At 40.4% G+C, this 6,000-nt stretch overlaps 1 long non-coding RNA gene across 1 annotated transcript in view; it reads left to right on the plus strand.

The window, feature by feature from the left end:
* The window catches only part of LOC144294003 (uncharacterized), a 67,625-nt gene extending 62,213 nt beyond the window's left edge, over window positions 1–5,412 (plus strand). The window contains exon 5 of the long non-coding RNA XR_013361387.1: window positions 5,364–5,412. This is a non-coding gene — a long non-coding RNA (uncharacterized LOC144294003). The remainder of the gene's footprint in view (window positions 1–5,363) is intronic.
* The last annotated feature ends 588 nt before the right edge of the window (window positions 5,413–6,000 follow it).

Here is a 6,000-nt window from a genome sequence, read left to right on the forward strand (position 1 = left end):
TGAAGAAGGGGATCAGATGTGGGAGAAAGAAAAGAGTGCAAGATGACTAAAAAGTTTTAATTTGAGAAATCGAAAGAATTGTGGTTATAGGAAAGACTTTGAGAGGAGGAAGTGTGAGACGCAGAAAAGCAAGATAACAGCATGGGACGTGGAATATTCAAGATGCAGAGTAAACCATTGGCAGGGAGCTAATCGGTTGTATACAGGATCTTCAAGCTTAGAGGAGAGGCTTAGGTTAGATGTAAATTCGGGAGTAGTCAATATACAAGCTCATAAGTGGTATTTAAAGCAGATGTGAGTGTGGACAGTTCTTGGAGCCCCAGACACTCCAACATTCAGAGAGCAGGTGAGCAAGGAAGAATCAGCTAATGAGATGGAGAAAGAGTGAACAAGCAGTGAGAAAGAAAAATCAGAAATTCCAGGATCTAAGTGAAGAAAATGTTTCCAGCATGAGAGAGTGATCCAAATGGAAGAGTCATTGGATTTAGCAGCATGGAGGTCACTTAGGCCTTGACAAGAACAGTTTTGTTGGTGTGACAGAGATGAGAGCCTGAGGGAAATGGATTTAAGAAAGGGTGGTAGGAGAGGAAGCGGAGACCGTCACTATGGACAACTTTCTCAAGAAGTTTTGACCCAAGAAGAACACAAATGATTTGGTAGCTGGAGGATGAATACAAGTAAGGTACATTTTTTAATATTTTCTTTGAAATGAAAGAAATCATAGCATATTTATATGCATGGAATGATCCAGAAGGAAAGAAAAGCAAATGATAAAGAGAGAGAGGACAGTTTACTGGAACAGTGTCTCTAAACACATGCAAGGAGATGGATATAGTGGGGGGGGGCTTTGAAAGCAAAGATAGTTTAACCCTGGGAGCATGAGGGAAGGAGAGGCACCAAGGCTAGAATTGGGGTAGATACCATAGTGTGAGCAAGTGAAAGAGCTTCTGACTGCCTCGTGGAAGACTAAGAAAAGTTGTGAGTTAGAGCAAAGATGGCAGAGGAGGTGCCAAAAGTTTGAAAGAGTGATAATAAATTATAATAAGAGTGAACTAAGTAAAAATAGTCACAACAGGAATTTGTGAAAGCAGAGGCCCAAGAACAATATGGCAGTACCACTGAGTGGCATTGAGAGAGCCCAGCTGGCAGGACTGTGTGCTTTTCTCTGGCCAGCTTCAATGTCAACTATGGAAATGTGCTGTAGGATGACAGCTTGATGTAATCAGGGAAGGAGTTTGCCAGGTAATAAAGTTGATGGTGAACGCAAGGAAGCAATCGTCATGATGAGCCATAGAATCTATACTGGATAGGGCAGGAAATAAGGCTATGAGGGATATAAAGCATGTAAAAATGTGGCAGAATCAATTGATTGTAGGACCAATGAGGTCAAAGAAATGTTGAAAATGGGATGAGTTTCACACTACCCCAAAATTCAGTGGCTTCAAACAATAATAATTATTCTCACCCATTTGGCAGAGCTCGGCTGGGCCTGCCTCCAACCTACTGACTGAGCCAGGTTTACTTCATATGTTGCTCATTCTCCTTGGACCCGAAGGCTGGTCAGGGCATGTTTTCTCATAGAAATGGCAACAGCACAAGACCAGGGTCCCCTCACACAAGTACAACTGCTTGCCCCAAGTGTGGTTAGTATCCATATACCAAAGTAAGTCATGTGATGGAGCCAATAGCAACAAGGCAAGGGAACCACAAGTAAAGAGCTTAACCCAATGAGATCTCACATCCAACAAACTGGGAGGCCTAGGAAATTACACATTTTTCTTACATAGGCTTAACCTGTCCATCGGATGATTGTTAAGATGAAAACATTCTCACTGAAACTGGACTGAGCTTGAGAACGCCCAGATATTCCTCACGTCCCTGCCCTGCACATAGCAGTAACTCCTCTCCCCGGTAAGAAATGCTAGACTGACAGCTGTGCCTTCTCTGCAAATAAGAATTGTGAAGGGAGGGAAGAAAATGCAACAGGGCCCTGGAAACCCAAATGCAGACTATGGCATCACAGTCAGGAGGTGTGTGCAAAGCAGCAGCATAGAGCCACATAGGCTCCACACTGCACATGAATTGCCACTCACGGGGAGTCTCTGACATTGAGGGTGCATTCACAGTGGCCCTGAATAGGAGTGAGTTATAAAACGGGAGGCATCGAGAGTCCTGTCATATTTTCTCCATCCCTATGGTAGACCAAGTGTAGTTTTTACATGAAACTCTTCAATCCATTACCGCATTTGCTCCTAATAACAATCCATTTTTGTGATTAAAAAAACAGACTTTGGGGTAGGGAGGCAGAGAAACAAAGCAAATAAGTGGGCAGCGTTGGGATAAAATCCAGGTCTGTCTGTTTCTAAAGCACAGACACTTAGCAATATGCCATAGTTTCTTCAACAATCTCTCCATATTCCAAGGCAAATTCATCAACAAACAATAACAGCTCAACTAGCGAGCAAATAGATCAACTGCCCTGGACAACACCAGTCTCAGGACCCCACAGCAGTGAGCCTCAGACACAGAGTAGCTGGGACAGCTTTCCCATCTGCGTGCTCACCTACCATCTCTCCTTGGGAAGTGGACTCGCACAAGCAACTCTGTTTGTACAAGCATCTATAGAGTTAACATGGTGACAGCTGCTGTTCTGCATCCCAAATTCCTCATCGCTCAATGTTCCTAATGGACAGTCTGTCTCCAAGAATTCAAAGAGAAACATTTATGTCTTTTGGCTAAACAAAGCCCTTTTTTATAAAAGCTAAATAAATAAATAAATAAATAAATAAATAAATAACCTTTCAAGCAATTCCTAATGAAATAGGACTTGTCTCTGTCTATGTTTGTTGAGGAAAAAAAAAAGACAGGAAGAAAGAAGAAAAGAAAGAGAAAAGAAAAAGAAAGAAAAGAAAAAAGGTTCTTTCCAGTCTAAATAAACCTTGACAGCTTCCCAGAAGCAACTGCAGCCTGTTGCATAAACAGAGAACATTTGAATTAACATTTCTTAGCTCCCTTAGCATACAATAGTTGTTTTTTTTTTTTAAACTAAGAATGGAAAACAACTTTAATTCGATGATGTAATCCTTGGCTTCAGCAGCCCATGTTTCTTTATGCCCTCGACTGGGTTCTGGAAGAAATTCAAGAAGTAAAGGGTTGAGGTTGATCTGAAACTGCACTTTTCAAACGTTAATGTACAAAAGAGCTACCTGGGGATCTTGTTCAAATGCAGATTATGATTCCATAGATATGTATTATGGCACAAAATTCTGCATTTCTAATAAACTGAAATGATACCATTGTTGCTGGGCCACCAACCACAGTTGGAGTAACACAACCGCCTAACATTTAGACTCTCAAGGATTCAGCGTGGCCTCTTGATGAGCACTGGGTCTTACCTTTTCCCTTTCTCTTCACTGTCATTGAAAAAATTCATGCACGTAGTCAGTGTCTACACCCATCAATGCACTAATAATTCCAAAGTCTGTGTCCTCTCCAAAACTTGGACTCCCTCATGGATATTTCTCCCTACCACTTCCTATATTTGTTCCTCTCCCTGGTTATCTTCTTATGGTCAATGGCACCACCATTCAACTATTCAAACAAGATCCTCATGAGTCCAGATTCTTTCCTTCCCATTCTTTCTTTATCACTTATGTATCTGTTTTATTTTATTAGTCAACTTTACTAAGGTGTAACTCACATATAATAAAATGTATCTACCTAAAGAACAGAGCCCAATAAGTTTTGACAAAATTATACAATTATGTTGCCACCATCACAATCAAAACATAATAGATGTTGTTGGTCATTAATGTTCTTATAGTTGAAATACAACGATGATTTTTCATGTCATTAGTCATGGTTAAACTTCAAAAAGTCACCTGTGTCTCTTTGCAGTTAATTGAACCCCACCTCAAACCCCCAGTAACCACTAGCCTCTTTTCTATCACTATAGTATTGCCTTTTCTAGAATTTCATGTAAATGGAATCATAGTATGGTACTCTTTTCTATCTGGCTTCTTTCACTTAGCATAATGCTTTTAAGATTTACCCATGTTGTATGTATCAGTAGTTTGGTCATTATTATAACTCCTTTATCTAGAAATGGAGAAAATAGGACAATGGTTACCAAAATCACTTAAAAGGGAAAGATTAAAGTATCCTTTAACTTAGTAAATTTCGGTCGTCGGCAAATTTCCTAATGGAATGTAATAAAAAAAAAAAGTCCAATAAGAACATATTTAGCCCAGTGTGGGGTGTGATGAAAACAAACTAAATGTTTAAAATGGGAAACAATTTACAAGTGCCTCGACATAAGCTGGTTAAATAAATGATATGATGATGCAATGAAATGTGGCTCATGTATCAGAAAGTGATGGTGTAGAATGGGAGTCAGGAAAATTTTTCTGTCAAGGGCCAAAAGTAAATATTTTAGGCTTTGTGGGCCAGGTTGTCCCTGTTGCAAATACTCAATTCTTCACTGTAACTCATGAGCAACTAGAGACAATGCATAAATGGATGAGCATGGCTGTGTTCCCATTCAATTTTATTTACAAAGTCAAGCAGTGAGCAGCATCTGGCTGTCAGGCTACAGACTGCTGAGAACTAGTGTAGATGAGGATTTTCTTGACATGTAAATATGTCCACTTATACTGATAAGTGAAAAAAAACTTGGGTTAGAAAATGTACAATATCCTTAAAGAATCAACACCAGTGTACAAGCCTTTTTAAAAAGCTCTGAATGACAGGATTGTAAGTGTTTTATGTTTTTTTTCTTTATGCATACTTTTAGCATTCATTTTTTTTCTGGGGTGAGGGGGGTATTAATCAGAAAAGAGTGTTCTAACCTAAAAAAATAAAATTTTAGAAAGACACTGTCCTAATACATAGATAACAGTGGTACTCCTAACGTCTTCCAGGTTTTGGTCACTGTCATCTAAATCAGAGGTTGAAAATGTCACGCTGTCACCAGGTACATCGCCAAGCTAACATGCATTGATGGAATAAGCCCAACCCAAGCCATTTGTAATTCAAGTATGGCTTTTCCAATACATGCTTCCAAATTCAGCCGAGGGCTCTCCCCAGACTGTGTTCTTCCATGCGTTGGAAGTGGTGTGACATTGAACAAGTTTTAAAACCTGCAGAGTAGAGCCCTTGGATGCTTCTCTTCAGGCTTTTCCTGCAATAAAAGTCCACAATTCCATGACTATGTTGATGAACCATTAGCTGTTCAAAGGGTGTAGTTTCAAGTCCTCAGATGCGTGTTAAATCTACAATGGTTATAACAGCAAAGACACTGAAACTTTGAGGTCAGACTTTGCCTCCTCAAAAAGTTGATAAATGTCTTTGGTTGTCTCCTACAGCCTGCTGAATTGTGTCATGGGATGGGGACATTGTCCATTCATGCCCTCAGGTGAGTTCAAGGTCATGGCAGGTTAAACTGAAATGGTACACCAGCTGAAGGGGAACTCTAATCCACTTGCTCTTAAAGTTGGAAAGAGATTCCACTCTAGAGAGAAGAGATGAAACTTAATTTGTTGTGGGCTTGGGTTTAGGAGGATAGGCAAAGTTGTTTAAGGTGATTCTTATAGGAAATGTACCATTAAATTTTACTTTTAAAAATATGTCCCCAGCTCAACATATCTGAGGAACCAGAGCTCTGAATAATTCCTATCTGAGGTTATAGTGTTGGTGGTCTACAGAAATATAGCAGAGGGAGGCATTTGGCTGGCAGGCAGGGAGGTAACTAATACATGAGCATTCCTCATGGAAAGTGTCCATTACGTGGAGAGCCAGAGTTCTGAGGTAGGAATGATGACCCAAACACTTCCACCCCTCTCCAATACCAGCCTCCTCTCGAGGACTCTTGGGGACTTCTGATGAGCTCTTCACGATTACTATGACCCACAGAGAACGGACTCCCAACTGACCTCTGTGAAATGGCTTGCCTTTTACCTGCTGTGTTCCTCCTTCACAGAACAAACCTCTCCACAAACTCTG

The sequence above is a fragment of the Canis aureus genome, chromosome 22 (genome assembly GCF_053574225.1).
Source record: "Canis aureus isolate CA01 chromosome 22, VMU_Caureus_v.1.0, whole genome shotgun sequence".
Classification (NCBI taxonomy): domain Eukaryota; kingdom Metazoa; phylum Chordata; class Mammalia; order Carnivora; family Canidae; genus Canis; species Canis aureus.